This window comes from Odocoileus virginianus, chromosome 23 (assembly GCF_023699985.2).
Source record: "Odocoileus virginianus isolate 20LAN1187 ecotype Illinois chromosome 23, Ovbor_1.2, whole genome shotgun sequence".
In the NCBI taxonomy this organism is placed as follows: domain Eukaryota; kingdom Metazoa; phylum Chordata; class Mammalia; order Artiodactyla; family Cervidae; genus Odocoileus; species Odocoileus virginianus.
In genome coordinates, this window is record NC_069696.1 from 12,063,859 (window position 1) to 12,085,552 (window position 21,694).

Below are 21,694 nucleotides of genomic sequence, written 5' to 3' on the forward strand. Positions count from 1 at the left end.
GAAGACAGCGGAGGGCGGGCTCAGGAGGGACGGGGTGCTGGGACGCAGCACGGGAGGAAATTTGGGGGGCTGTGGGTCAGGCACAGGGTCTTGGATACAACACGAAAGATACAGTCCACGTAAGAAGAAATTAATCAACTGAACTTCAAAAACAACTGAAGTTGGAAAGACAGTTATTAAGAGAATGAAAAAATGAGCCACGGACAAGGGGAAAAAAACACTTTGCCAATCACCTATCTGATAAAAAGACCGGTACACAGAATATATAAAAGAACTGCCAAAATCCACTAATCAGAAAACAAACAACCCAGTTAAAAACTGATTCGAACAGAACAGATCACTGAAGCGATATGCTGATGGCAAATAAGTTAAGCTAATGAAAAGATACTAAATACCATGAATTACTAGAGAAATGTGAATTAAACGATAGTAAGATACCACTACACACCCATTCAGAGGGCGACGATAAGAAGAGCTGACCGCGTCCAGGGCTGGTGAGGATGTGGAGCAGTCCGTCCACCTCTCTTGGGAACATAAACTGGTGTAACCACACTGGGACAGCTTGGCAGTTTCATAAAAAGTTAAGTATATGTGTATTGCTATGTACTGAATGTTGGTGTCCCCCAGAACGTGCGTGTCGAAACACTAATCCTCAGCATGATGCTTTCACGGATGGAGTCTTTGTGAGTGACCAGGTCATGAACGTGGAGCCCTCTCGATGGGATTGTGCATGCTCGGTCAGTCACACCTGACTCTGTGACCCCCGGGACTACAGCCCGCCAGGCTCCTCTGTCCATGGGATTCTCCAGGGAGGAACACTGGAGAGGGTTGTGATCACCACCTCCAGGGGATCTTTCCAACCCGGGGATCAAACCCACACCTCCTGCGTCTCCTGCATTGTCAGGCAGATACTTTACCACTGAGCCGCCTGGGAAGCCCTTCAGACAGACACAACGAGAGACCTCGCTTCTTTCCTAAACCTAGCCTTGAATTAGATGTCACAACATAAAACTAATTGTAAATAACAATTGAAATAACTTTTTAAAAGGCTTCATTCCCTCCCTCCCCCTCAGTTTCAGGAATTGAGATGGTCTAGATAAGTGCTCCAGAATTAGTGCCCTCGTAAGGAGAGATTTGAGAGGGTTTCCTTCCCCTCTCTGCCACGTGAGGACACTGCAAGGAGTCTGCAGTGGCTTGAATGTTTAAAGTGAAAGTGTTAGTCACTCAGTCTGTATCTGACTATTTGCGACCCCATGGACTGAAGCCTGGCAGGCTCCTCTGTTCATGGGATTCTCTAGGCGAGAATATGGGAGTCGATAGCTATTTCCTTCTCCAGGGGCCTTCTCAACCCAGGGATCGAACCCCTGTCTCCTGCATTGCAGGTGGATTCTTTACTGTCTGAGACACCAAGGAAGACCTTTGAATATTAGCATCCCCTTAAAATTCACTTGTTCGAATTCTAAAGCTCGAAGTGATGGTGTTAGAAGGTAAGGCCTTTGGGAGGCGCTTCAGCCAGGAGGGAGGATTCCTGATGAAATGAATGGGATCCATGCCTATAAAAGAGGCTGCAGCGACTCTAGCCCCTCCCCCCAGGGGAGAAGTCTGAAGCTGGAAAAAGCCCTCACCTGGCCATGCTGGCACTCTGATTTCCAACTACCAGCCTCTAGAACTGTGAGCAATAAGCTTTTCTTTCTTTTTTTAAAATATCATCTCTGCTGGATGTCTCAAAGGCACTTGATAAAGTTTAATACTCATTCATAAAAACATTTTTTTTTCCTTCCAGTTTTGGCTGCACTGTGTATCATGTGGGATCTTACTTCCCTGACCAGGGATGGAACGCAAGCCTCCCACATTGGAAGGGCAGAGTCTTAACCACTGGACCGCCAAGGAAGTCCCAGTAAGTTTCTGTGTACAATAACCACGCAGTCTGTGGCATTTTGTTCTAACAGCCAAAATGGACAAAGGTAGCATCCATCTACAAATCAGGAAGAGGGTTTGCACTGCAAACCAGATCAGCCAGCACCTTGATCTGGGACTTCCCAGCCTCCAGAACTCTGAGAAATACACGTCTGTTGTTTAAGCCCCAAGTTGATGGTGTTTTTGTTGTAGCAGTCCCAACTAAAGCATTCTGCCTCTAGACATTACTCAAGGGAAATGAAAGCACATGTCCATAGAGAGGCTTGTTCAGGAACGTTCCCAGAAGCTCTACTGGAGACAGCCCAGATGTTCATCACGGGTCCACAATGGATCCACAGATGAGCAAGCTGTGGCATATCCACCCAACGGAATATTACTCAGCAATGAAAAAGGAATGAGGAATGAGCAACTGATATGCACAGCACGGGTAAGTCTCAAAGCGGTTTTGCTGGATGAAAGGAGCCAGTCAGAAAAGGGGATACATATTATTGTATGATGTCATTTACATGAAATTCGAGATGGGAGAATGAAAGGAAGGGACTACAAAGGCCTAGGGAAACGTTTGAGGGTCAAGGGTGTGTTTTCTATCTTGATTCTAGTGGTGGTCTCACAGATGGATGTCTATGTCAAACATCTTGATTCTAGTGGTGGTTTCACAGATGGACACCTATGTCAAACATCTTGAACTTTTTAAATATAACACTTTATTGTATATATTATTCTAACAAAGTGTCTAAAAATAAACTCCCTCCCTATTTCCCCCTTAAAGCTCTCTGTCCCTGGAAGGAGTATCATCCTTCCCCGATGAGATGACAGAGGCCCCGCAACCCACAGAGCTGCTTCTCCTGGTTACGGTGGGGTGGTCCCTCCCTCCTCTGGAATTTCCAACCTGCCCCAAGTGGACAAAGCACTGAGGTTCATGCCCTTCCAGCCAGCTGCCTTCCTCTCTGCATGGAGCCAAATTATCCACATTTAGCTGGAAATTCACCATGGACAGTTGCTGGAATAGAGCTTTATATGCAATGCAGAAAGCGTCCAAGCAAACACGGTCACTCTGAGGAAGTGTCTCAATCCACCACGCCGTTTTCCCCTTTCCAGCACAGTGTAGTGAGCCCTGCCCAATGCCCGTGTTTTAAAGATTCTGCCCGCCTTTTGCTAAGGGATGTATGTAGGAGGCGGTGCCCCTGGACCTGCTGCTGCATCCAGCATCACCCCTGGACCTGCGGCTGCATCCAGCATCACCCCTGGACCTGCTGCTGCATCCAGCATCACCAGTGACCTGTCTGCTGTCAACCCCCGGTCCCCGGCCCAGAGCTGCACAGGTGAGCAGCAGGCACCAAGGGAGCACCATTCGATTAAATAAACTCCCAGGCGATTCTGCCAACCTGGGGACTGCAGGCCGAGAAGAAACCAGCCTGTCCCTCCAGCAGGTTCTGTGGCAAAAGGCCCACATGGGCACTTGGCTCCATCCATGGGTGGGGCCGTGCTGCACCCTGGAAGCAGGGGTTCCTGCACAGAAGACCCCGGGGCCGCAGGACCGCAAGGGCAAATCCATGCCCAGCACCCACAGAAGCCAGAGAACAGGCACAACGCTGCTTTCCCCGGGGACTCCCTTCTGGCTGCGATCCCCGAACAAGCCCTCCAGGCGAGTGTTGCACGCCATCTGTATGTTTTTCCAGTCCTTGCGTATCTGCATGGAAAGGCGTGAGGGTTGCGTCCGACTCTGGGTGTGCTACTGCACCAGCTACTTGATTCTCTGGCGCCCACTTGGGCTCATGCGTCCTGTGTTTCCATGTGAATTCCCCTCTGGGTTCCTCTTCTGCCCTGTGTCCGTGCGTCTTGCACGCACCACCATCCGTGGTCCTACGCCTTCAGGGCAGGTCGGTGCTTAGCCGTCTCTCCTGACCTGAGACACGCCGGTGACTTCTGTCCACGCAGAGAAACTCACAGCCAGGGAGGAGAAGGGAGGGACCACGAGGAGAGGCGTGGGCAGAGGCTGGAGGGGCAGAGCCCCCGAGCTTGGGGTGACTCAGAGGGTGGGGGCGACGGGGGAGCTTTACTTTGACCTCACTCTCAAATACTCGGTGACCAAAAAAGAAACATGGCCCGCCACGGGGGAAACAGTGAACACCTGCGGAATGATCACAGAATAATCATCCACTCGCTGAATCCACGAACTACAATACTGCCTGACTCCAACCGAGGGCATTGATGCCACTGCCTGGGACTCAGAGTGCCTGTTGACTCTTTAGGGAGCATTCTGCAGGGTGCCCTGTGTGCCAGGGGGGCAGAAGAGGCACAGCTGACTCCCTAAGTCAAAGCCTGAAGTCCTAGCCTTTGGGGAGGAGTTAATCAAAAAGGCTGCTGAGCAGGTTTCCGGGAACCGCGGGTTTCCTCCAGGATCACCAGAGCCCCTGTCCTCCCCAGTCCATCCTCCCATCGCCAGGTATCTGTTCCCCTTCGCTCCAAGGCTTAGCCCAGAGCGCATTCTTCCACATCCTTATAAACCTTTAATTAACAAGCTGAAGAGACATTTTATCTGGCAGGGACTGACCTTTCTGCTCCATGTCGGAATTTATCGATAGATGAAACAATCACCTCAGAGGCTATTCTACCAGCCCCGGATAGTTTATGGCCGCACTCTGGTCAAGATAAATGAGCTCCTTATGATGACAGTTACAGCTTTAAGCATTTTAATAGGGGAAAGGGGGCCATAAAAGTCAAAGATAACTTCATGTTTTTTCCCGCATCGGTGGCGTCCCCAGGGGCAGCCTGGGAAACCTCGGACAAGCTTGGTGCTGGCCGAGGCGGGTGGGAGGCGCCCAGCAGACAGGCGTGTCTGACGGTACCAGGGCTGGGGACAGACTGGGCTCGGGTGCATGTGGCCCCCTTGCTCTCTGCGCCTGGTCTTCTCGTCCATGATGGGGAGAGTTTCTGCGGCAGGGGGCTAACGGGAATGGGGGCCCAGGGTCCACACAGAGCCTGGTGCATGCTTGGCTCTGTGAGCGCCAGGTGAAGGGAGTGGGTCAGACCCGGCCGGGTCCGTGCCTGGACCCGGGACGCCGAGCGTGGGAGCGAGGGAGGCAGGTACAGCCTGGTACCCCAGCAGGGATGGCCTCGGGGTCAGCTCGTCCCAGAGCCAGTCCTGCAAAGGCCCCTCTCTGGCTGGGCTGACCTGCGGAAGCCCGCTCCGCTCTCCAACATCCGTCTCTCCGTCTCACACATGGGGCACACACACTCGTCCCCCCGCAACGACGAGAGTCAAGTGCAGGAACGTGAAAACTGTGAGGATGCAGAAAAGGACGCCAGCGCCTGGAGTCCCGGGCTTCCTGTTGTGTTCGCTTCAACAGCTCTTCCTCCGCGTCAGGGGACAGACCTGGAGTGTCTGGGGACAGTCTGCATCCGGGGCTCTCACTGAACCCCAGGCAGCCTGCACGGCCTGGGAACTGGGGTGCTGGGCAGGACGGGAAGCTCTCACCCAGACCCTGACTGGATGGATCAGAACTGGCCTTTTCAGCTCTGCACTCCTGCTGGACGGCGGCTCCGGGAGGCCGCAGTCAGGCTGAGACCCCTCTGGGTGCTGGATTCCAGCCCCAGCCTGGCCCAGGTACCAGCTGGCTGAGGCGTCCGATGGACGTTGTCAGACGGCCCTGCCAGGAGATACTCAGGGAGCCGCCGAGGGTCAGGGAGTAGGATCCTTCAATCCCGTACACCCAGAGCCCCCGCTCCACGAGGCGGGCCTGCGCCCACCACCCCAGGGGCAAACCTGACCCCTGATCCCTGGGCTTGGTTCTAGCTCCTGCACCAGAGTGAGTGACGCCAGACCTCACCCAGCCGCCCTCCCAGCGGGACCCTCGGTGTGGGTGCGGACAGGCCCAGGGGTGGTGAAGTGGCCCCGTCCTGTCTATATTAACGTGTTCCTGAGAAAGACAGAAAGCCAGCCGTGGGGACCAGCCCGTCTCCAGGGCCGGATGGGACAGCCCCACGCAGCTCCCCAGCCAGAGTCCACCTTGGTCTTCATCAGCCACGTCTCCGGCACTGTTTGTGGGCCTCCGCCCGGGGCTTTCCCAACGGGCCTACCGAGCTCCAAGTCCCAGGGCCCCGCATCCTGCATGGTGACGGCAAGGACAGGCAGTCCCAGCCGGCAGGACAGAAAGCACCAGGACGAGGGCACGCGGTGACCCCGGGACGCGCAGCAGGTCAGGGAACCCAGTCCTCTTGCCTGGCGGCGGGAGGGCAGGAGTGGGCTGGGGGTCACTGCGAGCCCCGAGGCGGGACAGAGTGTGCGCAGGGTGGGGCTGAGGGGAGAGGGGCGTGCACCCTCTAAGCCTCACGTCCTCTAAGACCCCACCCAGACGCCCTTTTCCAGAACTTGCTCCACACACAGGACACAACTCAGGCCTGACCTTGCCCCTGAATTCAACCTCCGACTGAGCACCGTGGGGGTGCTCCCAAGCCCCTCTGTGCCTCAGTTTCCACAATGGCCAACCAAAGACAACCTCCCGCCACCCCCACCAGGACTATTGGCATGTCACAGCGAGCGGGAAGGCGCCGGACAGACCAAGCTTAGCCCTGGACCGAGCACACCACACGTGGCCCCTCCTGAAGCCTGCAGTGAGCGTCCACCCCCGAACTGGAAATGTTCACACGTTTCCAATCCAATGCCAGCCGCACAGAGGGCTTTCCTGGAGCGTGAGTTCGGGAGGCCAGTGGGTGGGTGCGTGGGAGGTTCCTACAGACCCCAGGGCACATGCCTTTCCCCAGCCTTAGCCCCCAAACCCAAACCACCAACCCTCAGACAGGTGCCCCAGAGGTGACCCAACCGTGCTTCCAGTGGCACTCGGGACATCAGAAGCTATTTTTTAAACTCCTCTTATTCCCACTCAGGACTGGCAGGGCCGGCCTCACAGAGGGGCCTTCCCACGTGACAGCACCAGGGAGGGGTTGCCATGGCAATGGCTCCTGGGGATGCAGTGGGGCGGATGGCTGTGTGAGTACCCGTGTGGTCTTGCACAGCCTTCTGCCGGACACGCGACCCTCCTGCTCCCGGGGGGCCCTGGGGTCCTGTCCACACCTGGAGGGGGCGGAGCTCAGTGACCCCAGGAGCGCCAACAGCAGTGACCGTTCTTCCCCACGGTCACCAGAGAGACAGGCCTGCCCTCTGATCCCCCACCTGCATGTCAGGACCCAACCCCTGGGCACAAAGGGCCACAGGCCGCCGCTCAGAGGCTGCAGGATCAGGGTCCAGGGAGCTTTTCTACCTTAAAAAGTCTGAACCCGGAGGAGAGAAACTTTCCAAGTTGGTGCTCAGGGGACTTGCAAAGTGCGCACTCTCCCTCGAGAGAACCGGATGATGTGAAGCAACTGTCTGAACTTGGGCACCGCGCAGTTTCCCCTCAGTTCACTGGCAGAGCAATGCGGGCCCAGAAGCTGGAGGCGTTTTTCCCTGAGGCCACGTGACTCTCAGCAGAAAGCTCACGTCTCTGCTGGGGTTTGTTGGCCCAGAGCAGATGGTGCCCTGAGGAGAGAAGGAACGAGCCTCTGCAGCAAGGCCGGGCCCTGCCCTGCCCCAGACGGGCCACACCAGGGTGCAGGACACACAGGAAGCCACGATGGCGCCTCGCCCTCTGACCCCGCCCAGACCCTGAGCGCCTGCAGACTCGGGAAGCAAGGCCGTCGGGAGGCTACGATGACTGGCCGAGCGGTGGATGACTCAGGCCTCAATCGATCACCCAGCCAAGGAGATGCTGGGCGTGGGGATGGGAGGGGCCGAGGAAGGCCGCTCCCACAGGATGCTCCCAGGTCCTGGACAAGAGCATCCAGCTAGGCCAGGTCCCTCCTGAAGGCCTCCTGGGGAGAGGGTGCAGCCTGCACTCCCATCCCCCACCCCCCACGGGCTGCCCGGGTGACCTGGGACTCAGTTTCCCCATCAGAGAAATGGGAGCATGGCCTTGCCCTCTCATCAGGCTTCTGAGAACTCGGGAGTGATAACTGTCGGAGCTCCAAGTGGGTCCCAGGCTGGTGGCTCTGACAGTAAAGAACCTGCCTGGAATGCGGGAGACCCGGGTTCGATCCCAGGGACAGGAAGACCCCCTGGAGAAGAAATGGCCACGCATTCCTGTGTATTCTTGCCTGGAGAATCCAATGGACCGAGGAGGCTGGCAGGCGGCAGCTCACGGGACCGCAAAGAGTCAGACATGACTGAGCGACTAACACACACGTGGGTCCCAGGGCCCTTCCGTGCGGGGGCAGTGCCAGCACGGCCGTGGTGATCAAGCCACCAAAACCAGCCCCCCGGTCCTGGGGAGGGAACGGAGTGGTCAGGCGACCACAGCTCAGCGCCCCTGGTCTCCAAAGCACCCCAGGCCGCCGCCATGGGACACTCAGGACAGCTGGGTTTCTCTGCATCTGTATGGAGACCATGTGGAGGTCCATATGAATGGACATGCGGATGGAGCTCTAGAAAGGGGAGCCCTCCTAAAGAAATGACACCCACATGACGTGTTCCTTGTTGAGAACAAGGTGGACACGGCTCCTTAGACAGCTCACCCACCGCCACCCCAGGGCAGCCCGCGGGGCATCTCGGTCCACCGAGGCCTCGGGACTGGACAGGGCACTGTGGCCCCACTGCTGACCCAGAGCATTTACCCTTTGCTGAGGAGTTAAGAGAAAGTCCTCTGTGTCCCCAGGGTCACCCCAGGATGCGGATCCCAGTTCCTCCGAGAAAGCCTGCACTTCCAGCCACGGAAAGCAGCCGCCCCGCTGGCCACCTTCAGCCACCCCCCACCTAAACTTCCGGAAGTTCAGCCCCAAATCAGCGCCCATGAGAGGTCTGCAAGCTGAGCGGCTGGGGATACAGTTGTGTGTCCAGGAGTGGCTTGTCGCTGGGTCCAAGCAGCAGCATTTTCGTCCAAGCTCGGCTCAGGCAGCCGCTGGGCTGGGGCTTCTGTCTCCTCGTCACTCAGCAGGAAAGAGAAGCAGCAGCTCACTTTGGCTACAGGGAGCCATGCAGGTGTTGCCAGTTCCCCTCCCAGTTGCCAGAACATTCCGCCGGGCCTCCCCACCCCCCCACACTGAAGGATGAGATGGGGGCTGGTGCCACGCGGCCAGCCTACGGCGGGACCCGGCTCTCACCACTGCCTGAGCCCTTGGCCGCCACGTGCGAAGCCAGACGTCTTGCGGGGGCCGGGGGTGGATTTCTGGGGCCACCGTGTCCTGAGCCCCTAAACGTCCCCATAGACCCGTCTGCTGGCTTCATCCTGGGAGCTGCCGCCCCTGCCTCACATCGCACCTGCTCAGATGACCACACACACCCTTGTGTTGCGAGCTGAGTCCCGAGCTGAGACTCTGAGCCGGAGGGGAGGGTTTGGACATAGGAGGGGCCGGCAAGCATGGCCTGGGAGCCGGGTGCCCACACAGCCACTGGCGGGTCTCAGGCTGGGCGGGGAGAGCCCGACCTTACGGAGCACAGACCCCAGCACTGCAGTGGTCCCCGAGGAAGGAGGCTACCCTGTTTATAAGCACACGTCCATCCGTCCGTCCGTCCCCTCCGTCTGACTGGGTGGCTGGGCTCCAGCCAGCGCCGTGGACACAGAACAGGAGTCGCCTGAGAGCCGGGCTCCCGGCAGGAGGAGGAAGCGCCTTCTGTCTGGGCAGTCCCTGTGACCTTGATGAACCTTGTCTGGGAGGTTCATGGGGGGCCCTGGGGTCAGGGCAGGGCAGCCGTGACCCCAGATGCTCTCCGGACGCTTGCCGTTCTCGGCGGGGGCTTCGAGAACTGCGTGGAAGGCAGCATCCGCTTCCCCAGCCCCTCCTCCTGGCCGGGAAAGTGTGCCCTTAGCTGATCAGAGTGGGGGCCCTTGCTTTCTGCTCCCCGTGAAGCTCCCACCTGAAAGGGGAGAGGCAGCCCCAGGCCCCCAAGAAGCACCCTGGAGAAGGTGGCCAACTGCCTGCTCTGCAGCGGCCAAGCAGCTTCCCAACTTGCCATTTTCCTTGTGTCTTTCTGGAACCGCTGTGATGCGGAGCAAAGATAACAACGGAGTTCCAACATTGGTGCTAATAAACATCAATGTAACTGAAGCACCACTTCCACAGTCGTGCAAAACCAGCTTGTTATTCACAGATAAAATCCGACTGCCACCTCCATCACCGTCGGGAATGCCGGAGACATTCTTCCCTGTGCTGAGGCGAGCTCTGCCAGCCCCAATCTGCGCCCCTGAACCCGTGGCCTGCCTCCCCTAACCCCGAGCTCACCCACACAGGACCGCCGGGGGGCCTTGGGGGGGCGGGTGCCTGTGAAAACCCAGGGAAGGCACCCCCACCTCTGTCTCCTCCCAGCCCACATCCCGTGTCTACGGCTGGGACCCAACACATACGCAGAGCTCCAGTTACTGGTGGCGGGGGGCAACCAACCTGCACTCAAATTCCACTCCCCTGCTGGCCTGGGTCACATCAAGCACCCTGTCCTCACCCCCGCAGCTGGGGCATCGAGAAGCGCCTTCCCTGCTCCTGGGCAGAGGGTCGGGCACTGGGAGGCACCTGGCACTGAGCCGCCGGTGTGACTCACGCCATGGGTCCCCTGGTTCACACATGCACATCAGGGACCAGGTGTGGGGACAGGGCTGGCGGGAGGGCAGCGGGGGCTCCCGATGCAGTGAGGGTCAGCAGGTCCCTGTCTGGGCGTGCCCGGGGCCACTGGGCCCACAAGTGCGGGCACCAGTCAGCGCCTTTGATGGGAAAGACTGGGAAGAGCTAACGGTCGGTCTGCAGGGGATGGATGGACGGACGGGAATGTTCAGAGGACGGGAAGCCTCCCGGCCGCCCGCGTGCATGAACCACTGCACACGTGTCCCTGTGCGAGCAGGGCCTTGGACCCCCACCCAGAGCTTGGCTGTTCCCTGAGACCGACCGGGAGCCTGGGAGGGCTCTTGGCTGCTGTAGCCGGCCAACCGGAGCTGCTGTGTGCAGGCAGGACCCGGGGTGCCCGCTGTGGGCCAGGCGGGGAGCCCTCTGGGGGTGGATTCTCGCCTCTTGAGACGTGCCAGCCGCCTCCTGGAGGGGCAGGGGGTGCAAGCGGCCCATGTGCCGCAGAGGCCGGGGTGATGCCTCCTGCGGCTGGCCCAAGCCTCAGGGCTCCTGCCCACAGGCACCCACACCCGCTGGTCGCCCTGCCCTGAGCATCCTGCTCCCTCCTGGGCTCCGAGGGCCGGTCCCCAGAGCACTGCTGCTCCCGGGGGAAGAGAGGCCACACCTTGGGGTCTCTCAGGAGACCGCAACACTAGTTCTTTAAAACAAGACCCCTCTTCCTAAACCTGCGTCCTCACGCCCCACGAGGGGAGTCGTTTCCTGAAGCCCGGGTGCTGTGGGGAGGCTCTGCACACGCCCACCTAGAGGCGGAGCTGTTGACCGCGTGCTCCCGGGGAGATCAGCTGCCAGCCCAGGAGCTCCGGCCAGGCTGGGTCCCGGTGACCCCGACCGCGAGGGGCTGGCCGAGGCGGGCTGCCCGGGGCCACTTAACCAACGCAGAGGTCTTCACGGGGGAGGCCATCCTTAACCAGAGAGCCCCAGAGAACACACGCGGCTACTCCGCGCTGACATTTAAAACACCCTTTCAGCAGCCCCCAGCGTGGCAAAGTGGTTTAATTAACTTGAAAGGGTGTAATTTTATGCTATTTAGTAGGAAATACACACGCTAAATGGCATCGTGGACTAAGTATCGGGGGCTGTGATCTTGAGAGTGCAGGAAAAGAACAGCCCCAAGGCCCTGGCAACCACAGGTGTGGGGTGGGCATGCGGGCAGCCGGGGAGGGGGGCACGCTGGCCATGTCCCCACAGACGGCAGCGTCTGAAGCCACACGGGATCCGGGGTGGGGGGTGTCCACAAGGCCAGCGAGAACAGCCACCTCCCATCATCGAAACTGGGAAACCAGCGCTGTGTCTGAGAACCGAACGTGGGGGAGGCGGAGCTGGTCAGAGCCCCTGTTCCTCCTACTCGGGTGCTCTGGGTACCTGTGCCCCGAGAAGGAGGCACCTCCGTGCTGCCTGGCTCTGCCTGTGGACACGTCCAGAGTCACAAGGAGGGGGCAGTCCTGGATGGCCGCCCCCTGGCTGGAAGCTCCCCCACCGCCGACCGTCCCCAGTGAAGGGGTTGCCTCTTCTAATGAGGCACCTTAGGGAGGAGACCAACCCCTCAGCCCTGAGGACAGTGCACAGGACCAGGGGCTCCGGCTGCGGCCTTGTGGGTGCCCTGGGAAGACCCTGTGCCAGCTCTCCTTCCCCTGACCATCCCCTGGAACGATGGAGCAAATCCTGTAGGGAAGGACATGGGCTCGTGTCCAGGGCGGCAGGAGGGGCATGGGCCCGTGTCCAGCGCTGCAGGAGGCGGGCATGGGGTCACTTCCCTCCCAGGCCCGGGCTGAGAGGCAGGCATGGGGTCACTTCCCTCCCAGGCCTGGGCTGAGAGGCGGGCATGGGGTCACTTCCCTCCCAGGCCTGGGCTGAGAGGCGGGCATGGGGTCACTTCCCTCCCAGGCCCGGGCCGAGAGGCGGGTGCGTGCTGGGCTCCTGCCTTCCCCAACCCTCAGCCCCCAGGGACCACCCGGCCCCCTCGCCACACGCTCCCTGGCTCCCCCCAGATGTGGGGCGCAGTAGTGTCTGTCCCCCCGACAGAAGGCCCCAGAGCTGCTCCCCAGCCCCCCGGGTCCAGAGGCCACCACCAACCGCTGTGCACCTCCAACACCAACCTCAGTGACGGGAAGACGCCATCCACGGGCGCATCCTGACCACCTCCCGCCACTGACCCTGGGCCTCCGGAAAATAAACAGTCATTTAGGAAATCTAATTTCCATGTGTGATTGGCGGGCGCCCGCACCCACTGGCCCCGGCCTCATCATCCTGCCACCTCTGATGCCCTGGAATCTAATTTAAGGGGGACGTGTCTGCACAGCACCCCAGGCCGCCCGCTGGCGGCCAGGACACGCTCCCTATGGGGAGAGGTCCCCTGCGGTGAGCCTCTCGTGGTCAGTGGTGGGCAGGGGTGAGCCCCAGGCCCCCAGAAGCGCCTGGCGCTCCAGAGAGCACCCCCCTCCAACCCGGTAAGACTGAGGAACAGGCTACTTACAGTAAGCACGAGAGCTGAGTGTATGGCTTGATGATTTCAACAAATGTCTGCACCCAAGTCACCACCACTCAGGCCAAGATACAGAACACCAGCAACCACAGAGGCTCCCAGAGCCCCTCCAAGAGGGTCTGGCTGGGGGAGCAGGGTCCTGCTCTTGGCAATGGGCTCCTGGCTTGATTTCCTGACCTTGCAGCCAATAGGAAAACAGGATTAACCCTCCACTGCCTTTCTGACCAGGTAGTCCTACTGGTAAAGAGCCCACCTGCCAATGCAGAAGACGTTAAGAGACGGAGGATCGATCTCTGGGTGGGGAAGATCCCCTGGAGGAGGAAATGGCAACCCACTGCAGTCGTCTTGCCTGGAGGATCCCAAGGGCAGAGGAGCCCGGCAGGCTACAGTCCGTGGGGTCGCAAAGCGTCGGACACAACTGGAGCAACTCAGCAGTAACGGGTCAGGAACTCTCTGACCCGTGGGCAGTAAACGGGCTCAGCACCATCTATCGAGAGCCACTCCGTGGCAGAGGCCCCATGTGGACACAAGCCAGCAAAGCACGGTGGCTGTCCCTGTCCTTGGGGTCAGGCTCCGAGCAAGTGCCAGGCCAGGACGTGGGGATGTGAGCCGGGACCCGACGCTGCTCAGACAGCAGAGACGCAGGTCCCGCCAACACAGAGGGGCCGGGGGTGGAGTGCTGACCGTCACTGACAAAGCGCCGCTGTGTCTAGGCGGCTTCCGTGCTTCTGGGAGGTGAGTTCAGGACCCCAGCATGGACAACGGAAGTGACCTGCCCCAGGGGAGCGGCTGGGGAGATGCCAGCAGGAGGGGACCCGAGGGCAGCCCTGTCCTGCAGGAGGAGACGCAGCCACAGGAGGAGGGGGGTCACAGAGAGAGGCGTACCGGGTCCCCACAGGTATGGTCAAGTGGGGCCCTGCTATGTCCCAGCCCATGCTGTCCGGAGCACAGGGGGCGCCTGAAGTCCACCCAGAGCAGGGCAGAGGGGACTGTGACACCCGGCAGTGCCTTGGGACCTGGGAGCCGGCACCCGCGGTGGGTCCCGGGGATCCCTCCTCTGCACGTGGTCCTGGGCGGGGGAACCACACTCAGCTCCCAAGGGGAGGGGCCCAGAGGCCCCCCCTCCCACCCGCATGCCAAAGAAACAACCCCAGACTCTGGACCAGCGCCTTCATCTCTGGACTCAGTGTCCCCACTTCTAGGATGGGGCCACCAGCACCCGGGGAGGGAGACAGTCAGGCAGGTCCCTAGAAGGTATCTTCTGAACGTGACGCCGAGATGAGCCAGGCCCAGGGCAGTGAGTGTGGAGGCGGCCACAGGAGGCTTGGCCGCAGGGCGCCCCGCGTGGCAGGCGCTGTGCCGACCCACTCATCCTGCAGGACAGAAACCCGGGGATGCTCAGTATTCCCCACGAGCTTGCTGGGTGCCAGACCCACCTTATGCTGGGGGGTGGGGGTGGCGGGGTTTGAGAGCTCGCCTCTGGGACGCGTCCCAGCCTGGCTGCGATTCACGCAGAGCAGAGACGAGAGGACACAGGCGAGGCTGGCCACGGTGGAGCCGCATGGATGGACGCTGGCTGGCTCTCGCCAGAACCCGCCTCCAGGTCCTCAGGATGACCGTCTGCCCGGGGCAGCTGTGTCACATGGCCACAGGCACACGTGGGAGGAGACACCTCTCAGGGAGCTTCACCGGGGCCAGAGGCCCTGCGGCCAAGCTCCCTCGAGAGCTGCCTAACAGAGCCCGGCCCAGAGGGCATCCCAAGAGCGCTAACGACTCCTGCAGCCCTGCAGACAGCGCCAGAGGCCACCTCTGCACAGACAGACACGTGCCGGACACAACGCACTTTCCTGAATGGCTCCTTCCCCCACCTCCAGGTGGACAGCTGAGCAGACGTTTCAGGACCTTCCCTCTGTTGTGCACACCCTGATTCACCGTGGCCAGGCTCCACAATGCCCCCCAGAGACGGCAGTCTGCTCCATCCCGGTGTAAGTTACCTGTGTGTATAAACTATCAAAACTCATCAAACAGTACAATCAAGACCAGTGAATTTCAATGCATGTAAATTATATCTCAAAGCAAAAAAAAATTATATATAAAAAAAATGGCAAGATCTGCAGCTCCAGCCCTTACGGTAAGAAAGGAAAAGGGAGGCCACTGGAGGGTTGCCTGCAGGAGCCCAGACTCACCCCCCCCAGAGGGGGAGAACCTGGGTCAACACCCATCCCCCCGCCGCCTTCTGGCAGCTTCACAGTCAGCGTGCTGCTTTGGGACGGGAATCTGCAGTCCTTGCTACGTCAGTTAAGGCTTGAAGAGCGTGTCCCAACTCCAGGGGGCTTGGGGAGTGGGGGGAAGGACGGAGATCGGGAGAGAAATCGGTATGATCTCTGGGTAGCACTGAGCAAAGTCCTGGAGTGGACAAGGTCATTTATGGAAATAAAATGTACACAGGCCTCAGCATCGTGCACAGGGTTTGTTACTGTCCTGCTACAGATTTCTGTCCTCACATTTCTGAAAAGCACCTGGAACTGCAGGGAAGGGATGGCCCGCTGAGGGCTACGAGGGACAGAGGACGTTCCCTCATCTCGGTCAGGCTCCTGGACCCGGCCCCACGGCACCTGCAGCAGACGGACAGAGCTACACCCGTTGACGGTGGTGGGCGATGGGCGGACAGCCTGGAGATTCGAGAGGGACCGGAAGCTGCACTAGTGGAGGCAGGGAGGCCAGGCAGGAAGTGCAGGGGGCTCCAGGGAGGCCACGTGATACGAGTGACAAGGCACGAAGACCGGGGCGGGGGTAGGGGTGGTTTAACCAGGAGGAGACACAAGTCATGAAAAATCCCAGTAAAAGCCCAGAGTTCACTGGTGGGGAAAGCTATGTTAAAAGTGGGGCTTCCCTGGTAATCCAGCAGTTAGAGTCTGCCTGCCAGCGCAGAGGACATGTGTTCGATCCCTGGTCCGGCAAGATCCCACATGCCACAGAGCAACTAAGCCTGTGCCAAAACTACTGAGACCACGTGCCTAGAGCCTCTGCTCCACAACAAGAGAAGCCACTGCAATGAGAAGCCCGTGCACTGCAACTAGAGAGAAGCCCCCAATCACCACAACCAGAGAAAGCGCACCCACTGCGGCCCAGAGCAGCCAAAAGTAAATAAAGAAACAAAACTTTAAAAAGGAAAGAGGTGAACTCCTTGTCCTCAGAAACCACATAACCAGGGGCTGGGGGATACAGGGCATGGGCAATCTCCCACTGCTCTGAGCCTCGGTCTTCCCATCTGTAAAAGGGAACCATCACGGTAAAAATGCACCGCCAGCCTCCACCAGACACAGTGACATAAGATCACGAGGAGATTCACAACTCCTCATGGCAAGACAGCCTGATCCTGCAGCCGGCCTCTGGGCAGGCCTGCTCTAGGCCCACCAGTCGGTCGGCTGAGTTATTTCCATACTCCAAACAGGAAACTCAGCCCTTAAATTCCAAGGGAGCCTGTGTCCCTGTGTGAGCTTAGCTGCTCAGTGGTGTCCAACTCTTTGTGAGCCCATGGGCTGTAGCCCACCAGGCTCCTCTGTCCATGGGGATTCTCCAGGAAAGAATACTGCAGTGGGTTGCCATGCCCTCCTTCAGAGGATCTTCCCGACTCAGGGATCGAATCCAGGTCTCCTGCATTGCAGGCAGATTCTTTACCGTCTGAGCCCCCAGGGAAGCCCCTGCATCCCCAGTGCAGTTCCAACTACCAGCATTACTACTGCTGATACCTGCCTGCTACGAGCAACTTCCCAGGCCGCGTGGTCCGGACCACATCCCAGTGTTAGTAAGACGCAACAATGAGGCATATGAGGTCTGGCCGAGAAGCAGGGCCCACAGGATAGAGAGATGTTCAGATCGGGGTCTCGAGTTATGACGGACAACCAGAGGAGGAGCAGGACACCCCCTGGGGGCCGGAGCAGGAGGCTGAGACGCTGCCCGGGTCAGTCAGGCTGCCGAGGACGGCGTGGACCAGGATGGGATGCGGGCAGGGCTCTCGGGGTGGGGGCGGGGGGGCGCTTCTGTTCAAGCCACACAGGCACGTGGGCCCCTCACCCACTCCTGCCCTGGTTTTCCAGAGGGGCACGGCTCACAGGGAGCCCATCTCATTGGCCCTCACTTGGCAGGGAGAAGGAGGGCAGATTTCAGCCATGAGCCCCCACCCTGGGCCAGGAGCCCCTCTGAGGACACCCACACCTGTCCCCAGTGCAGACGGGGGCGGGAGGTGGGGCGCCCTGAAGTCCCCTGGAGTGCTGAGAATAAAAACAAGGAACAAGCAGCACTTGAGGAAGGAAAATGTCAGAAGGGAGACCAGGGTGGAACAGACAAACCCCCATGTGAGGCCTCCCAGCACCTGGACACCTGCTGAGGAGGCCTTGGCTAGGCAGGGGCAGCTGCAGACACATGGGGCTCCCTGCCCGCAGGGGTCACGGGCCTCCGCCCACTTACACCAGCCAGGCCGAGGGTGGGGTGGGACACACCAGGGGCCGCATCCGCCGGGGAGGATGACTCGTGGGTCACCCGAGGGCCATAGGCACAGAGGGGTGGCGGGGGCGGGGAGGGTGGAAGGTGTCCACCTGAGCGATGAAGTGGGGGCTGGCCGGCTTACTGCCATTCCTGGATTTTAATTTCCAGCATTAGGATGTCTTCCCTGGTGGCTCAGATGGTAAAGAAACTGTCTGCACTGCAGGAGAAGCAGGTTCAATCCTTGGACCAGGAAGACCTCCCTGGAGAAGGGAACAGCAGCCCACTCCAGTATTCTTGCCTAGGAAATCCCATGGAGAGAGGAGCCTAGCAGGCTACAGTCCGTGGGGTCGCAAAGAGTTGGACACGACCGAGCCATTAACACTTTTCACTTGCACATGCCAACTTCTAAACATTCCAGCTCGTTCTGGTTTTTAAAAGCTCAGCAAATACGTGTTGGATGAGTAGAGGGATCAGAGAATGATGACCCCAGCACTATCGAGCCCCTGCCACGTGGCCACGCGGGCCTGACTTTAATTGACTGCTTCAGCACCCTGGACAGAGCTCACAGCCCCTCTTCCCTTCCAGGCAGGACTAAAGGGCTGAGTGACCTGCCCAAGGTCAGTCAGGGCACTGGGGGCTGTATCGGGCGCGGAGGAGGCCCCACCCAGCCTTTGGAGCTGCACTCACTGCCTTATCTTTTCCCTCCTTCCTCCACTCAGCATTTTGTTCCAGGTATGAATCTGTGCGGCCCATCTCAGGGAGCTCACAATTCAGTGGGGACAGACCGTCTGCCCTGTTCGTGGAGGAGGGGGGTCAGAGGGTGCAGGTCCCCTTCCCAGAGGGGGTGACGCTGAGCCCGACCACAGAAGAGAAGGCCCAGGTGAGCACAGGCTTGGCCAGGAGGAGGGGCCTTGGGGACGCGGCCCGACGGAGCCAGAAGGGTCACAGGTGCTCTGGCACCGCCCGAGGGTTCACGCCCCTTCCCTAGCTGGGCTCAGGAAAGAGGCCGATGCTCACCTGAAGCTGGCCACGGGGCCTGGTCGCACAGAGCCAGCACCACCCAGCAGGGGCAGCGGGCCGCCCCCACGGGTGCCCTCGGCCCAGCACCGCAGAACACAGAACTGGGGGCAGAACAGCCACAGGACAGCAGGCCCAACGGTGCCCACGGGACACTCGGGCCGCGGTGGGCACGGCTGGTCTCGCGCCGACAGCCCCGTGAGAAGGCAGACTCCTCCCCACGCGACATACACGACACTGGGCTGGGTGACTTGTCCAGGCTGGGAGGGGAAGGGGGCGGGGTCCGAGCCCGCGCCTGGCCACAGGGCCTGGGCTCCGACTACCATGAGGAGCGTGGGGCCCAGAGAACACGCAGCTCATGTCTCCACCGGCCGCCCGCAGCTCAGCAGGGCTCAGCCTTTGAGCTGAGACCTGAGCAGCAGCAGGCAAGCTGCAAGGAGGGCAGAACCACCCAAGCTTCCGGGGAGGTTCAAGTACCTCTTTGGAGAACACCCAGGGAGGAGGTACGCACGCAGGGACCCAGTTCACGTCTAGCAAAGCTCTGGACTTGGCTGGCCCTCAGGTGCCCTGTCTATGTGATGGGTGTGGGGCTGGAGTGGCTGACGCCTGAGGTCCAACGTGAAGGCTCAACACAGGATGGGGGTGTGCAAGACTCCCTGTTCACCCTCTGTTCCCCACTATTTCACCTTCAGGAATAGGCTGAGACCCTTCGAGCCCCAATTTTCCCATCTGTGAACTGGGAATGAGTGACACCACCACCCACTGGCAGGGATCACATGGAGATGGGGTTTGTGAGGATGTTCTGTAGCCTGTGAAGGGCTGTGTACCCAGGACGCTTCCACCTACCGCCTGCATCACTGGGCTGCAAAAACCCAGCAACGTGCTCAGAAACCACTTCTCTGTAAGGGGAACTCAGGGAGAACCTGGGCTTCGTTTCCACGTGGATCTCACTCCAGGCCTTGGTGGCATCAGGGACACCCATACCATGGCGGGGAGGGGACGGCTGTGACTCCAGCCACTGTGTTTGCCTCTAAAATCCCCTTGAAGCTGTTCTTCCTCCTCCCCAGTCACTTAGAGGCTCTCTAGATTCTGAGAGTGGCCGTGACTTAGTGACAGCCACCAGGAGGCCCTGACATGCGCCTGGCCATCAGGAACACATCTGTGTTCTTGCCTCGGCTCGGGGACAACCTGGGGACCTGCAACAGGCACCAGCAGAGCTGGAAGATGTACCGTCCACCACCCAGGAGGTCCAGCCAGACCCGGCCCTGGCCTGCTCCACACCCAGCCTGCTCACCAGCAAGCCGATCAGCTGGTACACCTGGCTCCCCATCGGGGCCGTGGGTGTGGGGACACAGCCTGCCAGGGGAAGTCCACGTCGGGAGAGCATCCTTGGGGCAGGGGAGGAAGATGTGGGCAGGGCTCCTGAGAGCAAGTGACTCAGGGATGACGCCCTCTGAAGCCAGAAATAAAGCTGTGGACCCGGAAAGAAGCATGCGGGGAAGGGTGCGTCAGGCTCGGGGGCAGGCAGAGCGGGACCCTTGCTCACTCACTTTCTGTCTCCCTGAGCCTCAGTTTCCTCTGCCGTAAGCTGAAGCAAGACGCTCAACTCATAGGATGACAGGTTTCTGCATCAAGGGCCGTCTGTGTGTCTAGAACCTGCTTACGAGTGGCCTGCTCCCTCCTCCTGCCTTAATTCCCGTAAACTGCCAGTGACAACGCTTGAGTAGACATAATAAGTGCACAAGCCCTCAGCGCGTGGAAAGCGCTGCGGGAGGAGGGCTTTTATCAAGCTCTAGTTCACAAGCAAATCCATATTTCTCCTGCATCTTAGGAGGCCTGTGGGCTCCAGGCTTCCCCGAGCAGAACGGGCAACCTGGTTTTTGTAGGAGCCAGTAGCTAGAGAGAGGGAGAGAGACAGGGGTCTGAGCCGGTTTCTTACCCCACCACCCCCTGAAACGGGGTGACTTCATGCCAGCCAGATGACATGGTATCTGGCACGTTCCATGCAGACACACGCCTAGATCATGCAGAGACACACCTAAATCTGCACCCTTTCCACTCCTGAGAGGGAACCCAGAGTTCGTGAAGCTTCTGCTTTCTACAAATCCCCTGCTCCGTGAGTGAACGCGGGCTGGGTCCCAGGGCAGCGGCCAGCAGCCTGGGCGTGTCTCCTGCCCGTGACCCGGGCCCCTGATCTTTGCTATACTCGTGACTTCTGCACCTCAGCTCAGGCTGAAGGACCTGGGAGGGCGGGAGCGGGGACACAGCCAGTGATGGGAGTTCCGGGCATCCTCTTGTCTTCTGCCACCCAACAAGGCTCCCCACAAATACCGATGGCAGGATGGGGGTGGGTAATCAGTTCTTGCTTACTGGACGTTGGCAGGCAGCTGTGGGCAGGCACACACCCGAACCCTGGCCCTCTAACAAGGGCTGACGGTCCAGGTGGGACCAGGACTCTCCAGGTCCCAGCAGCGAGCTGGTGGGGGGTAGGATGCCGAAGCCCCCTCTGGAGTCACAGATGTCTTCTGCCCCTTCACTCCGTCCTCCTCCTTGGCATATGTCACCCATCGATTCAGTCCATGGGGTGGTGGGCTCGGGCTTGGGGACCCTGCACCTCTCAGGGCCCCCTTGGTCAGCCCTCGGGAAAGCTGAGCAGATGGTGCTCAGCCTACTGACCTGGAACCCGCCCTGCCCGCCACTCTGGAGATCTGGGGTTTCTTCTGTAGCAGCTCAGGGAGGCTGGGGGGTGGGTGGGTTGGGGGTCAGGAGCCCACCGTCCAGGCCCGGCTCTGAGCTCTGGAACCAGAAGAGACAGGCCCCACCTCACCCTCCACAGGGACCGTGAGGACCCCCACTAGGGAGAGATGCTGCTCCCCACCCTGGACAGGAGGCACTTGCTGGTCTGGGTGTGGTTTCCCAGTTTGTTTTAGGCAAAAGCTCAACCAGTTTGACGTGTGACGTTTCCAGTTTGATGCTAGAAACTATAAAGTGCAGCGGCTCCACTGTGGAAGTTCCAGTGGCTGGCCCGTCGCCCCCAAGTCTCTGCAGACCAGACCAGTCACAGGCGCCGCGGGCTCTCGTGGTGTGATCACGTCTGGCCTTCCCATGTTCCATTTCACTTTATTTCTCCTGCTCCAACTTATT

General features: G+C 59.7%; 1 protein-coding gene across 2 annotated transcripts in view; it reads right to left on the reverse strand.

Moving 5' to 3' along the window:
- PHF21B (PHD finger protein 21B) overlaps positions 1 to 21,694 on the reverse strand; it is an 83,281-nt gene that overhangs the window by 19,483 nt on the left and 42,104 nt on the right. The gene's annotated exons all lie outside the window — the stretch shown is intronic.